The 19,111-nt window shown below is 40.1% G+C and overlaps 1 protein-coding gene and 1 long non-coding RNA gene across 13 annotated transcripts in view; one reads left to right on the top strand and one right to left on the bottom strand.

Annotated features, from left to right (window-relative positions):
• Nucleotides 1–19,111, bottom strand: part of LOC121962726 (muscleblind-like protein 2a) — an 80,575-nt gene that overhangs the window by 34,491 nt on the left and 26,973 nt on the right. The gene's annotated exons all lie outside the window — the stretch shown is intronic.
• On the top strand, nt 6,080–11,803 carry LOC148185495 (uncharacterized). The gene is made up of 2 exons (XR_015775904.1): nt 6,080–7,743; nt 8,608–11,803. It is a non-coding gene; the product is annotated as an uncharacterized LOC148185495 (long non-coding RNA).

The raw sequence follows: 19,111 nt of genomic DNA, 5'->3' as shown, positions 1-19,111 counted from the left end.
CAGCTACGTAATGACTAACAGAGAATAGTGGCACTTTTTACCATGAAAAACCACCAGGAAAAGCTTGTTATCACAACAGGACATGTTCCAACAGGAATATGATCCAAAATTAGTGAGATAATAACAACATCAGCAACCAAGATAAACTGTTTCCCTTGTGTTACCTTGTAGCTACATGTAGCAGTGTACTTGCAGCCAGAGAATGAGTGTTATGGAATATAAGCACTTTCTACAGTGATAAATCACCATTAGAAGCCTCTAAACACAACTGGGCATGTTCCAACAGGAATCTAAACTGAAATCAAAGCGCAATTAATCTGCAAGCAAGATTACATTTACCTGAAATTAGCATTAAGTTATAGTACTCACAGGTGCAGAATGACTATAACAGAATATGAAGGCACTTTATATTATGAAAAAAACAAACAAACAAATGAAAGGGTCTATACACACGTACATGCTCTCCTGACATTAGCATGAAGCTACATGTAGCAGTGTACATATGTAAACACTTGACGAAGCATGCCTGGATCACATAACCATATTGAGAAATCTGCACACTATGATGTCATTCTGTGGTACAGATACTGATTATTAGTAGTTGCTAAGACAGATAAGCAATATTTGGAACAGATATGCATTTACAATAAAAATAAAACTATTTCCATCAATACTTAGAATTTGGAAAATAACAAACACAAAACTTTGTAGGAATGCCTTTAGCAAATGTTAAATCAAAACTGAAATGCTAAATGTCATATACAGCAAGTTCCTAGCAACATTTTTTATTGAATTAAAATTGAAAATTTAAATAAAAAGTTAATAAATAAAAATAGCTCCCTGAGGTTTTACAAAGAAAAACTTCATTCATGCTGACACTTTTTTTGCACATTATAATTAATTAATTTTATCTTTTACCATTTTCTTTTTTTTCTCCCTTTTTTTTCTTTTCTTAACCAAATAACTAAATAAATAACTAATCGATTAATCAAGAAAACAATGGACAAATGAAAGTCCTTACCAAGTTAGTCATTATGTCAACGTTGCTTATGATTATTTATCAGAAATCTTACTGAATAAATAGTAAATAAGCACCAACAGTAAACTACAAAAATGTTGATTATGGCCTTTTGCAGGGCTGGCTGCTTTTATGGACTCAGAGCTGTGTCTGTGTGTATATAACCTTACCTCCTGGAAGTCTCAGTCCCTAATAGTAAAGAGGATATGGATTTACTATAAATATGGTTAAAGGACATCAAAATGTCTGATATCCTTTGTGGCTGTTAAAACATTACAGAAAAGGCGGGGATCAGTTCATGTATTAGAATTTCAGCTGCATTCAGACTGGAGATATGAGGTCAGGTAGTCCAATTCTATATTCTTTGCTAATCCTATCCTGGAAAAGACATCCCAGCATTCAAAGCTGTCATCACATAACAATGCTGACTTTTTTTTTTTTTTAAACGCACACCCCCACACACATATTATGGTGCATTCATTAAACTCAGGGAGGTGTTAATTTATTGGTACTGTGCACAGCAGTTAAAATGCTTTCACCCACGTCACGTCTCTCTGATTAGCTCCAAGTAAGGGTGAAAATCTAACATCTGCTTTATGGCACAAGTAATTCTTGCTTTAATAAAACATGGCGAGGCCAACAGCAAGAACTGCGTAGGGCTGGCTTTACATAGCAATTACACTACATTTACGTGTGCGTTTAATACTAATGATCAGCGATGAAGGGTCCAAGCTGCAGTTTGAGATAATGTTTTCTGCCATGCTTGAGGATTCAAAGCACATGAGATGAGGTAAGCTTTTTCCGAAAAGGCAGCACTGCATCACATATAAAAAAGAAGAGTGGCTCATGGTTTAAGCTGTGAGGTGGTCCGCAGACGAAACCATGACAGTGCTAAAAAGCAGTGTGAGCGTCTGATGATGACAATGCTGTGGCATCATCTGCTTTCAGACCTTTATCTTTTTGAGAGGGAGGCAGACACACACAAACACACAGACACCTACACAGAAAGACACACACACACTGTGCCTTCTGTCGAAGCCACCCACTCAGAGCAGAAATCCATTCATCACGGGCATTGCCTCCGAGCAGCCGTCTATGAAAAGGATCTTTGAAAGCACCAAGGCACCTCTGTGATTCACGCACCAGCCGCCGGTGTGTAGCCATAGCTACACGGTGAAATTATACCTTACAGCAGGGTCGCTCACATGGCAACTCTCATTGTCGGCAGCACTGCTGCTGTTGTGGGTATGAAATGCTATGATCCATGCTTTGGGATACAGTAATAGCTGCTTTGATGCAGATTGGATAATTATCTCCTTGCATCGTGTTGAAAAACGAACGAACAATGAAGGAGAGATGAAAGATAAATTATCGGCTGATTTCTCTTGAAGTAGAGACGTTCCTGCTGGCATGTTCTTCAATCCCCTTGCCATCGCCAACAAGATGGCACTTATTGTTTGCCAAGTTTCCATATAGTTGTAATATCAATTAAATGGGTTCCATAATAGGAATGATCCGGGGGGGAGGGGATAAAGGCAGCTAATTTCATAAACAGATTAGGATTACTCTCACTTTACCCACTGAGGCTCTTTCAATTGTTTTTAGTTCTTGTAATTAGGGCCCATGAATTGCTTATGGAGATCAATTCTGGCAGAAGACATGTTTTTATCTACAAAGCAGGCATCAATTGTGCAAATGATTCCTTTTACAACTTACACCGCAAACAGACTTTGATTTTGACATGTGCATTCCTTAAAATTAATTGCTACATTAATTTTTGCTATGTTGTTGTTATCATTTTGAATTTCAAGTCCATATTGACATGGTAAAGCATGTCTTGCCAGACTGTCTTGATTAGGAGTCAAATGACAGCAAAAAACTGCATAAAGCAGGCATGTCTGTAAAGGGGAGACTCGTGGGTACCCACAGAGCTCATTTTAATTCAGATGTCTTGAGGTCAGAGGTCAAGGGACCCATGTAAAATGACCATGCTGTTTTTCCATCACCAAAACTACCATTGGATTCCTTAGGTTTATTAGTTTCATATCACACTTCAGCTTTAAAATCGCAATTAACTCATTAATACCAACAGCCCCCAAAAATATGTAATGAAATTACAGTTTGACTGCATCCAAATAAATTCTATTCAGTCAAAAGCTCATATGTAGAATATAACATTTATTGTGTTGCTCTGCATCTTTTCGATTCCAAGAGAAAGATGGCTTACAGGGAGCTGTCTCTATGTCCAGACAGGCTCCATTTATACACGCTCAAATTTTGAGCGTTGTTTTTGATTGGTTCTGCTGTTTGAATTTGCATCACCTCTCGTCTGCCAATCAAATCAATTAGCATTGATTTTTTAGCAAAATAAGTCTGCCGACACTGCCAACATGTGTTTCTTCGCAAAAGACCGCCTTTTAGTGCTGGAAATTCAACAATAATATCCCTCTGAAATGATAAAAGGATTCTAACATTACTGTAGAGTGTAAAGCTTTTTAACCAACTGTGAAAACACTGTCAACAACGAAAAGCTAAATGTCAACATCTGATAGGTTAATGTAACCACAATCAATCATATAGGAAAAGTCATCAAAAAGTAATCAAATTTAAGAGGTAGGGAGGCATCAATTTATCAACTGAACATCAGAAGCAGCCGATATTCGCCTTAATGGCTGCAAATAAGACGGCATTCACAGACGCCGGTGGCCAATGTTTTTCTGTTGTGTCACATTAATTTGCGTAGGTTAAAAGCAAGGCTTAAGACTAACATCCTCTAGACTAACATCCCCAAACTGAAACAGTCAGGTACAAATAACCAAACAAAATAACAACAAAAACAAAATAAACAACAGTATTGAAACATAGGTATTGGCCCAGAACATCAAAATTGGTGAATCTAGTATTTTGTTACATTTCTTTAAGTAGTAATTAAAATAGTAATTAAAATAGTGACATTAGTACTTAGATTTTTACCAGAGTAACTTGTAATCTGTAACCCATTTCATTTCAAAAGTAACCTTCCCACCCTGGATAAGACCATATGATGAACTGGTTGAACTAATGTTCTGCTGAATAATAAACAGTGATTTTCATAATCAATGAATTGTTTCACTAATGTATTAACTAAAAAAAAAATTCATTCTGTTTCCAGTTTGCTGCTTTTCTTTGTGTCATTGTAAAATGAAAATCTTTGCCTTTTTTGAGCTGTTGGTCTGATAAAATGAGCAATTTCAACTATCAGCAAATCTGCTTTCTGACTACACAATGAATAGATTAATTGTAGAGAGCAATCTGCAGATTCATCTTTAATGAAAACGTTTTGTACTTGGAACCCTAAACAGTTTATCCTAGTTGTCATGCATGCCATCAAAAAGAAAAAAATTAATTAATTTCCCTCAGTATCCCACTGATCACGCTCCAGATCACTGGCACACAGTGTTCAGTTGACAGACCTTTAGCAAAGACAGAGAGAGAGGGAAAAATCAAGGCAAACTTTTGCCACAGTAAACACACTGGCATGAGAACACAAAACACACACAAAAAGCCCCAATCCATCCAAACACAGTGACAGAGTGCTGAGGAGGGTACAACATTTCTCCTGCCCAAAAACAACATAACTATCAGCCGCAGTGCTCCAACTATGGCAACTGAGCAGACTGAAAAACACTCTGGGAAACATTCATCCTCCGACCATATACATTTTGAACTGCCTGTGACCCACTTGCTTGTACTTGAGCTGGCCTCTAATAATGTTTTCAATGTCTAGATGTCTTTCCGCTGCCTGCAGACGACATCAGAATTAATATGTTCATAATGTAAACCAGACACAGATGAACAAGAAGTATGTCTTGTGAGTCAGCTGTACCTTGCTGACACAGCTGTGATTTTTCCCTTTAAGGAAGAAAAATGTGACAGAAGGCAAAATCAAAAACATTTTACCCCTATGATAAATACCACTGCGATTATAGCAATAAATACGTTTAAACAAAAGCTGTTATCAACCCTTTGAAACCTGAGTGAATTTGCCTGACTTCTTTCAAAAGCATGTAAAGAAGGCAATGAGCAACAAAAGGAGATTACCCCAAAATTAGTGATAATTTAGTAAAGAACAAGAAAATTACCTGAAAATTATTAAAAAAGAAAGTTTAAAAAACCAAAAAGATATGACTTTTGAAAAAATGCTTGAACAATTATAATAATTCTGTAACATTATATTAAATATGAAATAATGAGAATTGTCAGAATAGATTTTCCACAGCTTTTCATTGCTTCCCTAGCTTTTTAAAAAATACTTTTTTAAATACATCAAATTCTTGCAACTTGTGGAACATTTCTTACCAAATTGCTTATTGCCTTTTTTTCTACGTTTTTGAGAGAAATCCCAACAATTTGCTCAGGGCGCAAAGGTTTAAATACTTGTAAAAGGCATCTAAAACCAGAACAAGAAAGGTGATATTGCTGCAGGTTTCAAAGGGTTAATCTATAACCCCTCGTGGAACTGGTCCTGAGTCTGAGAAGCATAATTAGATCCCCAGAATATAACACATTTACAGGAAACAAACTGGCCCAAGTGGTCCATTTATAACTGGCATTAGCGTCCCCTGACTGGGCTTAACGCTGCCATCTTCATCAGCAGCAGAAACCCCCGACCCCCCACCTCCTTCATCAGCCTGCCTGAATGGTCAGAGTGATGACTGTTGTGTGTCTGTGGGTGGCACAGACACAGAGAGCCAGTCTTCCACCCCCTTCGGCAGAATAGCGCTTCAGTTGTGGGCCCCTCCGTTCACGACTGTAACATTTGCATTTTGCCCTCAATGGGCGCTCTATCCTCGGGGCCTGCTGGAGACAGAGAGTGGCTGCCTATAGGCTGTGGCCGACAGAGGAGCTGTAAATGCCCTCGTAAAAGCGACGTTAGATTACATCCCTGTGGTCTCAATTGCCCTTAATAGGAAAGCTAGAGCCCTGGTGATTATCCAAGATAGACACACTGGAAAAGAGCTGCATCAACACTTCAAACATAGAAATCTTGGGAATCTGGGAAGTGTGTGTGCATGCGTTTCTCCAGTAAGCCTCCTTTTTTTAGAAAGCTGGGTAGGCTTTAGATGTCCAAGCCATTGGGATGTCTCTCTGATGCTAGCACAGCGCTCAGTGACATGATCAATGACAGCGTGACTGGCAGTATTGGCAGATCCAGAAAAAAACAATTATAGAGGAGGATCTTTGGAAAAACAGATTTAAAGTTGAATGGTCAGCACAAGACAAGCAGCAGCTGAATGCACCATCAGGGCTGTGGAGGCAGTGCAGGGTTTCCTACACATCTGCCGCCACCTACTGATGTTATATTTTTGGAGTTGGACCATTCATGAGGAGGGCAAAAGAATATATGTATACCGTTCGGTTATTTATTGCACCAGCTATGCAGAGCGTACTCTGGGCATAGACGGAGCAGCAGACTGCAAGGCACAATAAAGTGAAACTTTACTGTTCTTTGCTGTTGAGAGGTTTGCTTTCACTCACCTCTGCAGCGGCTGCTCCTCTCATAAATAAATCTGATCAGCTCAGACCAGATTAATGGATTAATTATCCATCCCGCAACACAAACTCCTCACTGCACAACACAAAGTTAAATGTAACTGTTAAATGCAGTGTGAAAGTTTGCTTTCACTTGCCTCTGCAGTGGCTGCTCGTCTAATTTATCAATCAACCAAACTGATGGATTTATTATCCACATCATGACTCAACCTCCTAAAACTGCGGAGGGAAAAAACAATCACGATGAGCTCCACTTGTGCAGCATTCACAAAACATCAGAATTCGGAAAGGAGACACAGAGTGGTACAAAGGAACACACACATTTAAAAGAAAAAAAAAAAAAGGCGCAGTGAAAGTAAAACTTAACCGTTCACTTCACTGCCTGCACTGCATTCATGATCCCGCAAAAAAACATCTAAATTTAGAGGAGGGACACAGAATGGTTTTGAAAATGGGATAGGGACACAAGACAAATGAAACTGGATGTTTACTCCCTCCCAAAAAACAACCCATTTTATTTTATTCCAGTGTGCATTTCTGTGGGAAACAGTGCAGTGGCACCCTGAGGTCAGCAAAATGAAGCATGACACTGAAAAGACACTAGTATATCTTCCAAAGGGACAGACTTACAGTACCCACATAGACGACTTGTTTATTGTAATTTGACTGGTATATTTCTGGATACCCTACAGAGAAACTGTAGCAAAGTCTTCTTCCCCCCCAGTTTATCCGATTGTCCTTCTCAGCGCGAGAGGAGGAGGGCGGCTCTGAGAAACTGACACTAATTTTTCTGACATGAAGCCTGTGATATGTGTAATCCCCTTAGAGCATAGCCGAAGAACCTGTTGTATCCCTGCTGACCAGAGAAGGAGGGGGGTTGGACAGGCACTCGCTCTCTCTCCTTGTCTCTCAGTGTTCCTCATATCTCTTTTTTTTCTTTCTCCATCAATGCCTTGTCCTCGCAGCGTAGCATTTACATCCTGCATTTAATGCTCTATCATTTGCATTGTTGGGAAATATGCATGGCTCACTCTTATCCTTTGGCTTTGAGCTTTGTTTACAGATATTCATATTTGTGGTTATAAATAGCCAAATAAGAGCATTTCTTGGCTTGCAACAACTGCTGGAACTGATCCTGGAATGAGCGGTTCCAGGAAGTTATGCCTCACTGCCACATTTAGAAGATGAAACATGTAAGTTGGCTTTTCCATTTTCCACCATGTCCCCCATTTTTGCCGTCGGTCTTCTTCTATGGCGTCAATAAAAAAAGTATTACTCCCCCTTTCCTTTTTTCTTTTTGCTCAAAAAGAATCTCTTTTCAAGGGGCACTAACCGCTGGTTATGGGTCAGCTATACCAGGTCATAAGGGGACCATTTTTGAGAAAGCCTCCAAGTATAAGACACCAACTGGACAGACCCCGCAGTGCTAAGAGCAGACCCAGTGATCCTTGCACCCGGTAAAGTAGCGAGGCGCTGGATGCACATGGACAGGGCTTCCCTTCATCCTCAAACATAGAGAATGCTCCCTCTTAAGGATCCTGTTTTGTTTTTGGGCTCTAATGGATCCGTTTGGACTAATGGATCTGTTTGAAGCTGTGAGGCTCCAGGACACCAGGAAACACTGAAAATCCATTATGAAATGATAGCCAAAGGCTTTTTGCTTACATCTGGGTTGGTAATGGAAACCATGAAGCAGTGGCGAAGAGTGGTTCAGACCTAGAGTTGGGTGGAATTTTTCAGGTTGTCTGGTGTACAAATTTAAACTGGTTGAGCACAGGGCTGGGCGATATGCCCAGAAAAGTTACCATGGTAAAAGCGTTTAAGGCGCATTACTGCCCCCCTCTTTCAATATGTGCATGGCTTAATTGTATTGAACATTCAGCAAACGTGCGATATTTCTTTCGAGGAAAACTGTATCGTGATAACTATTTCTATTGTTTTATCGCCCAGCCTGAGTTGAATGTTGTGAAAACTGTACTTCAGCCTACTTCTTTGTACTGCATTTTTAATAAGCATTATGACAAGATGATTTAAATATTTTCTTTCTATATAAACAGGCTAACAGAGCCACTATTGACTGGCAGATTGAGCAGACAACAATTTGGATCTGGAGTCGATGAAAGGAATGTCCTGACTGGCTGTGTCTGACATGGTGAACTATTTTGACTTGCATTTGTGTTGTACAATATGTTTCTGTTCATTTCTGTCACTTTGAAAGAGCTGCAATGGATGTGGAACAGTTGATTCATGACACTGAAATGAGGAATTCGGTATACAATGCTTCCTAACTTCCAAACAGAAATCTACCTAAGGTGGAAGCTGGCTGGAGGGAGATTGCTGGGGAGTTGAAAGTTTTATCTCTAAAAACAACCTGCTTGCTGTTGGCTTTATTTTGTCTTTTTCAATAACTTTCACAATACAAAACATATTTTCTGTTTCAAAAAACAAACGTAGGAAGACAGCACATAGGCTACGCACTTATCTTTTAAGAGGCTGCGTCTCCAATATGATCTAGAGTGCAGTACAGCTGATAGTTACATGGTTTGATTACATATTGTATAAGAAGTGCATATTCAGAGATTCTGTGTGGACAGAGAGCTCCAATGTTCAGTGTTGTGACGTGATAGTCGGATGCTTGAGCAGAGTGAAGTGTGACATATAGTCTTAAAACCAGTCCGGCCCGGTGTTATAATTACTATCAAGCTAGTCCAAAAATGTTAACACCCGCCCAACCCTGGCAAGAACACGTAATTTAAATGTGAAGCAGAAGTAGCCCAGCCTCAGAATCCCTTTCAATTGTGAAAATAAAGTAATCAAGTATATTTGACCTGGCTACTTAGTGTTAATGTGAGGGAATAAAACAAAATACCCTTAGTGCAAAGGACAGAGACCAGGTAATTACAAAACAATAGCCACACATATATACATGTAAGACTGTGTTGCCTCAGCAGTAATTAAGTGCCTTTGTTTCACCAGCTGTAATCCCACAGATGGAGGGGTAGAACTGCTGCTGACGCGCCTCAGATTACCCAAGGAGAGAGGGAGGAGTAGCGCTACGGGGAGGGGGGATAAAGGTGACATAAAAATGTTAGACCCAAAGGGGTAACACTCCCAGCTCCATCTCACATGTGTAATAAAGGCTGTGTGTCCACACCCGAGTGTCTAAAGCGACTGGGTTTAACATTTCGTCAATCTTTCCTTTGGCTCACACTGTTTCCTTGGAAGTCATTGTGGTGACGTCTCAGAATAGCTGCAGAGTGTTGTGTGCAGCAGTTAGCACATGCTAGTGCTGACACTACACAGCAGCGGCACTGCAGCGAGCGAGCAGTTAGATGCAGCTAGTGCAGTCTGAGGTGACGTTAAATAATATTTGCCTGCACTCAACGTGATGATTACAAATGTGCTATGTGTAAATGTAACACCAAGACCATGGTGTTAAGACTGGTGCTGAATGCATGGCAGACGTCATGTATTCTAACAGCCTCAATCAAAAACAATAAAGTCCACTGCAATCAATTGAGAGGGCACTCTATAAAACCTTCATTTTTCTTATTTAAGAAGTATTTTACCAATATAAAAAGGGGCCCTCGCATGAAACTAGGCCATTTATGCAGTAGAGAGATGCAAATACTTTTGAAAATGGTGCTAAATGACCAGAGAAACAGACATATTAGTAACAGCAAGAACACCACCATGCTTCATCATTTCTTTGTATGTTTGTTGTTGTTTTTGTCTGTTTGCTGTACTGCCCTTCTGCATTCACTAATAAAAAAAGGGAAAAAAGAAAACAGACAAAAAGAGTGCTTTTTCTGAAAAGGTAGAACACTTACAACTACCAGAATGCTATGCGCCATATCAGACCAATAAATGCATCCACAGGTGTAATGGGGAATCAAGTTTCCTGCATTTAATTTAGATTAAATCTACTCTTCTATTAGATTTAATTGATGGAAAAAAGTTGATCCTGGTTTATCTACTCATATTTCCCACATTGTGCTGGTACAAAGCTGGTTAAAAATTGGCGAAATATCCTTTTTATGCTCTAAATGTGCCTACATTGCAGTGACTAAACTATAATCCTTTAAACTGTAATGCAAGTTATTAAGTTTTTCTTCATCTGTCACAATGGTTGATGGGTTTCTATAATGGGAGCTTTTATGTAGTCACAGGCAATTTAAAAGTAGATTACACAGTACAACACATGCTGGATATTTGCATGTTGGTATTTTAACAAAGTTTTGGGGAGGTGCTGGTCAAAGTGTGGCTGCAGTGGCACCGTTGTGAGACACCTGCAGATTCCCCGCTGCTAATCCAGCTGGAGGCTGGAGCCCTGCTTCAGTTAATCTGATCATCTGTGACCTGCTGAGACATGAAACCCACCCTACAGAGCTCCTCTAATCTGTGCAAACACACACACATACACACACGCACACATAAACATAAACATATACAGGAACATAGATATGTAGGTGACAGGTGCACACATGATCACGCCAGCACTCACACACATTCAGCACATCTCAAGTAAAGCAACACTCTCCGACAGATACACACTTCTCCAAACACACACCCACGAGAAAGGCTCAGCTATGACAATGCCACCTCTCAGTCTGTTATGATAGGTGAGTCACAGCTAAAAGACTGAGGCATTAGGCTGCTTTTGACAAGCTGTCATTTCCCTATGCTGAGAAGACAGAACTTGTCAGCTTTGCACCGATATGACAGCAGTCCTATAGCCGCCTGGAACTTCAACTGTTAGTGGAGGATTTCATAGAAATAGGTTACATGATATTGATGGCCTAGTTCGAGAAGAACTGTGCCACAGCCCAGAGAGGAAACAGCAGTAGGCCCTATTTTAATTTCCTAATTTTGTGAACAGATACCTCAATTTCAATCAGTCTCTGGTGATCAAAGCTGCCACTTCTCTGCAGCGCTCCAAGAATAACACAAAAGCTAATGAGAGAAATTAAACAAACAATGCGACATAGTAAAAAAAAAAAGAAAGAGAGAAAAAAAAGGCTAGCCTACATCTTCTTTCTCCACTGACACTATCGACCGTGTGTCAGAGCGTGTTGAGGAGTTGTGTAAATCCATAAAACAGATAAAGCAGGATAATGAGATGGAAGGGAGAGAGCAGATCTATTCATCAAAGCCTCTTTCTAACACACTCAGCAGATAGGGCCAGAAATGTTGTATGGCTGCTTACTCTCCAGTTTTGAGATTAAAGCTTTTGGCTGCTGACAAAAAAAAAAAGTTGAGGGTTGTAGGTTCATAATTCAGACTACAGAGAAACTGGAGAGCCCGGTTACTCAAGTGAGAATTTAGAGGCACACTATCTCATCTTGTCTTTGATCATATTTGGGATATAACACAGTTAGTCCTGTATACACTATGAGAAGTTGTGCTGTCTTTTTCCCTAAAGTAATAAAACATCACCCCAATTTTCACTAAAGTTATTTATACGTCTGAGTTAAAGTCTGACTGATGTATAGGTCAGACGATTTTATCTGAAGATATTGGCCCTTTGCAGATATATCAGCATTGTCCTATTTGTTGTCCAATACTCATGACGTGAAAAGTATATTATTAACAGAGCACAATGCAGAGAGATTCTCGGAGTAATTTGTCATCATTTAAATGAGTGCCCCAGTAATGAGTCCTAAAGGCCTGAAATTAGTTGGTATTTTAGCACTTCCTGTTCCTTTGTTTCAAAGTCAGTGGTTTTTTAAAAAATATTTCTTGTGCTGTATTCAGACACTTTTGATAAGCATTAAAACCTTTGAAACATTTTTCTTCTTAAAAGAAAACGGAAATAAAAGCCATTCTGCAACAAGAAATGTCCCCCAAAGTGCAAAATTAGTAAAAGGTGATAAAAAAATTACCTGAAAATTATTAAGAGAGAGAATCATTACAAAATTATTAGATAACAATGAAAAATGACAATAAAGATATATTTATAATTATTGTAAATCTATGTTTCAAATTCAGTTCCAGCAAAAAAAAAAAAATGTTTTATTATTAATATCATAAGTATTAATATTACTCGTATTACTACAATTGAGATAATTATTAATTTACTGTTGTCTTTGTTTTATTATTTCCTGTAATTTTCTTATAACTTTTGACTACTTTCTTGCCTATTTTGGGGTCATTTTTTGTTTCTCATTGCTGCCATTCGAAAAAATCAAGCCAATTGCTAAGGTATCAAAGGGTTAAATAAGGTCTGTGGTTAAAACTAGCTTACCAGACTTTTAGACGTTGTTTTACGACATAAAATGTCAGTTGATACAAACCTTGAAGCTTTTATGTGTCTTAAACAAGGTGGTTGCCAGTATCTGTATCTGCATAGGCCCCAAATATCCAGTATTGCTCAGGCTCTAGTCTCAGTATGCTTGTTTCTTGCAGATAAATTAAGATGTAATAAATAAGATATTACAAAACAATAAATGGGAAAGCACAAATGGCATGTGCATTCAATGGTTGCTATATACAACCAAATGGAATAAGGGTGCAGCGTTGCCTGGATCAGCATGTTGTTTGTTGGTTGTGATGATGAGGCCTCTGAGGATGCTCTCTCCCCTGGGCTGAGGAGACTCTCATCCCACATGGAGATGATGAAAACAGTCCTTATAAAGCTGAACACTAAAGAAGAGAGGGCTGAATGAGTGTTCATACTTGGTTAAAGAAATAAGTGCCCTTTGGTACAAGACTTGAGATCAATAAACCAGGGTACAGTGGCTCAAACAGCCTCTGAGCTGCAGGCGGGGTGTGTTTTATCTAAAAATCGCCGGATGCAGGTAAACATATTGATCTTGCTATTCACCCATGTCATCACCCTGCTCTTTCTGCTGTTTTCTCTCAGGTGAGCCTTGGCTCTGTGGGGTGAATGAGTTAAAAGGAGAGTCAGAGCTTAGGAAACACAAACAGAGTGGCATCAGAGAGTAGTTTTCAGAGGTGACATCTGTTTGTTTGTCAACCATCAAATGGTTGGTTGTTTGGTAAAAAAAAAAAAAGCAAGAATAAATTGCTACCAGTATTGTGTGCAATCATTAAACCTCCTCCTATCATGGATGTTTTAATGGTTTGAAACAGCAATTGCGGTGCTGATTAACACCCCCCACTGGTCCCACTTCTCTCCCCCTCCTCATTCCCTCACCCACCATGGGTTCGCCCTACTCTGTGGCGGTGCGCGCTGCCAATTAGTGTCCCCCACCTGTCGCTGCGGGTCACTGGTGCAGGCATCTGCTGGGTGTGAAATTGGCCATCTCACTTTCGTCCATGAACTTTGCGTGCCCTCCTGTCGGACCAAACACACACACACACACACACACACACAGACATACACACGGGCACAGATATGCGGCTTTGACCTAAAGTTGACCTTTATGGTATGACCACCCCGTGTGGTCGGGGCAAAGGGAGATGGGTGTGATACGAATAATACCCTGAGCTTCAACCGGGTATTACTGTAAAACAATCTGCAGTCGGATAGCACATTACCATGCATGTTTTGGGGTATCCAAAAATATTTTTAAGCGTCACTGCATTCACAGATCTCACAAATAAACTTGGTGTGTTACCACTTATCGTACAATATATGGACATTGCTGACCTCCATATTGCCTGTTTTGTTTAGAATGTCACCAACATGATGGCAGAATAAACAGCAAACAAGCAGACAGACAAAGACAGAAGACTAGGTCTATGTGTGATTAGAAAGGTGCATGAGAGCAGAATTGTGTTTCACCACTGCAGCTTGTTCAAAAATGAAATGTCACTACAGAAAAAAATAAGTAACAGAAAAAGGTAAAGTTGGGCACTGGTCCCAGTATCAGCTCAAAAACAAATGATATCCAACCCTAGTTTTGGCCTGACATCCGATATCAGCACAGTGCATCCCTAGAATATATTACCATCCTAACAGGAATGACGTCCAAAACTACGATTTATGCTTTAATAAGAGACACCAAGTTATATTGTTGTTGTGGGAATTTATACTGAGCTCAGCTGAACAAAAGGCACATCAATAAATCATTCATTCAAGAAGCGGCATCAAGTCTGAATTAGCAGTGTGTGTATTAGTATGAAAACATTTGCAACAATACCCAGCTTTCCCTCTAACTAGACAGCTGTAAGCCTTTCATTCACTAAACAAGAGACATTTACACCGACTCCAAGACTTTCATCCAGGCGAACTCTATCAGATTACCCCAATTTGGAGCAGCTCCGCTCCAGCCTATTAAGCCTGACGTTTCTGAGGAAAGTTAGATTGGCCTTGAATAAATTGTGTACTGTAACCTCATGGCACCGACTGCAACAACAGCATTGTTTTGGGGTAATCAGGCATTTTCAGACACCTACATTATTTCATCACTCCGATTCAATCTTTATCCTCAATCTAATGAGTTAATGATTGCCTCTTCATTATGTGTACGGTGAGGGTGCAAATTATAATTTAAAGTGTGCGGGAAGAAAGCAGCAGCTTTTTAAGTGCTAGTTTGGAGATAGTGGTCTCCATCTCAGGCGCAGCATAGGGAGCTGAGAAATTACAGCAGGTCTCACTTTTACCGCGGAGTCCATCACTGCATCCTGTCGGGTCTGAATAAAATGAGTCAGAACAAGAGCACTTCAACTGTAGGAGGAGGGAATGAGTTTGCAGAGGCCACACTCCATTGTCACTCTGACATGCTTTTACGACGGCAGGCGCATGTCAGTCACAGTCGGTGCAGTTTACACTCCTCACTTCATTAATGTCAGGGTTTCCCACACAATCACTTCTTTGTGGCAGCCTGCCACAATTATAATGTCAGCCACCACAAATAGATTTTCTCATTTAGAAGCTGGACTGATCATTAGCAGTGCTGTTGAAATATATTCAGTTATGCACTGCACCACACTCTTGGAGAGCAGAGTGTACTCTGGGCACAAACACAGCAGCAGAACATCAGGTGCACTGAAAGTTGACCTTAATCTCAAGCTTAACTTCACCGTTGGGCTGTCCTGATAACAGCAGTATTGCAATACAACACTATTGACAAGCCAATTGCAGGGGCTAACAAGCAACCAACACTACCACTATGTTCATGCTTTATCGTTTTCTTTTGTTGATGGGATACTTTGCAAGAAATGCCAGCAGCATGATTAGGCTCTGAGCGTCTATGCTGAGCTGAGCGCTGCACGTGTTACATTTTTCTTCTCGTCGCTAAGCGTTAACAAATATTCAAAATTGGGTAAAACATTGCAGCCGCTTGTCACTGTCACTTTTTACCAATCCATCCAATCACGGTGAAAGGGGAGCGGAATAAACACCACACAGACAAATGTTCACATGGCTCAATAACAATGGAAGAAAGGGTTTTCCACACATTCATTTATTTGTAGCGGCCAACCACAATTAAAACATCTGCCGCCACGTATTAAGCAGCAAAACATTAGGCTGATTGAAGCTAAACTACCCGTTCATTCTTCTGGGTTTAACAGTTTGGATTCAGTTGCAGCTTTCTATTATCCATTGATCTGATCTTATCGGATCGACAGATCAATTATGCACCCTGCAAGTCACAAATTGCAGCTGAGAAAAAAAGACGCAGAGTGATACAAAGGGACGCACACACATTTTAAAAAAAGAAAGAAAGAGTTTGCTGTTGTTCTCCCTACCTCTGAATTTGTGGAAAAACTGAACGTAGAATTATTTTGACACCAACACTGCAACGTACAGGCTTAAGCATTTTCTGCACTGACACATCTTCACATGGGATTGGTATGACATGCTATGGCTGCTTTACAACAGCCTGTTTGACACAGACTAATAGTCATTTAAACAAAAAAGGTAGAGAGAACCCATTCTGGTGTAGGGCCCCTAAAGATTGCATTTCTGTTGCCTCATTAGACGGAGCCAATTAAGAAGATCTCTGTCTCATTATAAAGGCTGGCCCCTGGGAGACAGCTGGGCCTGTCTGTCTAACTGTTTGTAGCTCCCTAGGTGTGTATGTGTGTGTGTGTGTGTGTGTGTGTGTGTGTGTGTGTGTGTGTGTGTGTGTGGGTGTGTGTGTGTGTGTAGGGGGGGTGGGTGGCTGGGTGGAGCATCTTGAGCTCTGTCTTTGTAAGTTTGTCCATTTTATAATCAGAGGAGAATTAAAACAAGCCTGGCAGGAGCAGTCAACGATTAATTTCAATGTTTAATGTGGGCCACAGAAGACACCATATGCTTCTGTATACTGGCAACACAAGGGACATACTGCGGTGAGCAGTAGGCATCTCTGGCCTTTCCAGGAAAAACACAAGCCTATTGATTTCCCAAGCATGATATACATTTTTAAATAAAATCATGCAAAGCAGAACAAAGCAGACACATAAATGCTCCTCTCAGTAGATATTAGATTAGGACGACCTGAGTCTGTCTCTGATGAGCAATGATGAATCTACGTATCAATAATTAATGAGACCAATACTAAAGGTCAAGCACGCAGCCAGCCTCCTGCCTGCCTCGCCATAGATCTGCTTCCAGCTTTACTGCAGAGGTGCTCACAACAGCAACTGCAGCAGTAAGGGAGTTTGAGTCCAGCTGGCTTTAAAATCACCCAATGTGAGGATGGCATTGATTCTGCAGCACTGATTTAAGTTTTTTTGGGGGGTTTTTAACAGCAAGAGGGAAAAAAAAGATTGCAGAGATTCTAGTACTTTATCAGCACTGTGGGCAGCAGGGAGAGATGGAAAAAGAGGATGACTCAGAGAGAGTGGGTGAATTGAGACCAGGTGAGACACTGGCGCAGCAGATGGGCAGATTTTTCACTGCTCATTCTCTCCATCATGTTGCAGGCGGCTCATTGGGCGACGAACACCTACTATTCAATCTGACATACATTTTGTGGTGTATAGAGAAGATATAATGGAGTTCAAGTTCAAAAGTAGAGCTCCATTATATGATATGACAGAGGCTGTGTATTAGCAGAGTGGTAGAGAGTAGGCACATATAGTCATACTATAGAAATAGTGTCTCTGAGAAATACACTGAATACAGGACTGACATTCTGTCACTTCCATACAGTAGTAGTACTGGAGATGTAATGCATACATGCTTAATGTTGCTCTTTTTCTAGTGTCTCAATATTCTTGCTTGATATTAGACACAAAACTGCCTTCCCCATGTATCACAACTCATTCTTATTTTAAGTTTGGCTGCCCACGCTGAGAGGAAGAACTGTTCACCAAAATTCCTGTGGCTGGAGGACAAGATCTGCAACCAAAAACTGAGTGTAAACACTGTAAACCTGCAGAAACAACAGTGCTCACAAGTTTATAAACTGGGATTTCACACATTCTAGGTGAAGCAGTTCAAAAGAGGGTAAACAAGAAATATGTAACTGATTTTGTGGAGTCTAAGGAGGCTTTCACATCAGCAACCAAGTACACTTGATACTGTGTGAAAGCTGTGTACTGTACCACGGCATGATACACCAATCCGTGTCAACATGAAAAGTTGGTCTTAAATGTTGTTCCTGTGGTACAGCATGCATCAGGTGTAAACGCCAACTGTACCAAAACATGAAATTACCATAAAAGAACCAGTTATGAACCCGTCTGATGTTAATATTGATTCCCTATATCAGACTGCAGCGCACCCCAAGGCAGAAAGACCCAAGATCTGGTTTTGCTACCGTCTTTGACCTGAAATTGAAGCTTCAGCAAGAGGCGGAGGGCTCTGCGCCCACAGCTTCTCCTCAGGCCAGGAGAAAAGCTCTGCATCACTGCTGATGACTGTCCCCAGGGCAGCAGTGTCCGTCTGCATCGCCCTTCTTTACATTGTAACACAAAATAAATGTCCCATAGGTGATGACTCAAGTGTCCTCAGGTACAGAACGTTGTTAATGTGAGAGTTTTGTAGCAGGTGAGTGGAGAGAGGAGACAATTATCAGGATTCCCACACATGTTCATAGAAAACATTTTTTTAAAAATTTTCCATGACTTTTCAAGGGCCCATATTATCTTTTTGTTTCTTACCTCACTTGCCCGACATTTTTCAAACGTATCAGATTTGAACATAATTTTAGCAATCTGGCATACATGAGGGGAGAGACAGGGCACGGGGAGAAAATGAAAATATGTACATGATGGTAAACAAAACGTCACACATCAAGGCATATTAGAGCTATGTTAAGTTGACAGCGACAGAAAAAAAAAAATCTTGTACCTTACATAACGTAGAGGGTTATCAAAGAAAGATTACTGTTGCAATTTTATGAACAACAAAATTTCATTACTTTTTTAAAAAACTTTCAGTTATTATCACTAAATCCTTGACTTTTCCAGTCCTTGGTGTCAAAATCTGATTTTGATATTCCATGATCCAGGTTTTCCATGATCGTGGGAACCCTGAATTATACAAGGGACTAGCGCAAATCAATCGTACCAAATATAAAAATGTCCAAAAACAATATACAATACTACTACATTAAACTAATTTCCTGTAATGTCTAAATATTCTAAGAATACTTGTATCTGCAGTCCAGCTCTGCACCTACACCCAGAAGGACACAGTGAAATTTGGGGATCACAGCACAC

Source organism: Plectropomus leopardus, chromosome 24 (genome assembly GCF_026936395.1).
Source record: "Plectropomus leopardus strain MGB_pleo_1.0 chromosome 24, ASM2693639v1, whole genome shotgun sequence".
Lineage (NCBI taxonomy): Eukaryota > Metazoa > Chordata > Actinopteri > Perciformes > Serranidae > Plectropomus > Plectropomus leopardus.
This window is presented reverse-complemented; position numbering and strand designations above follow the sequence as displayed.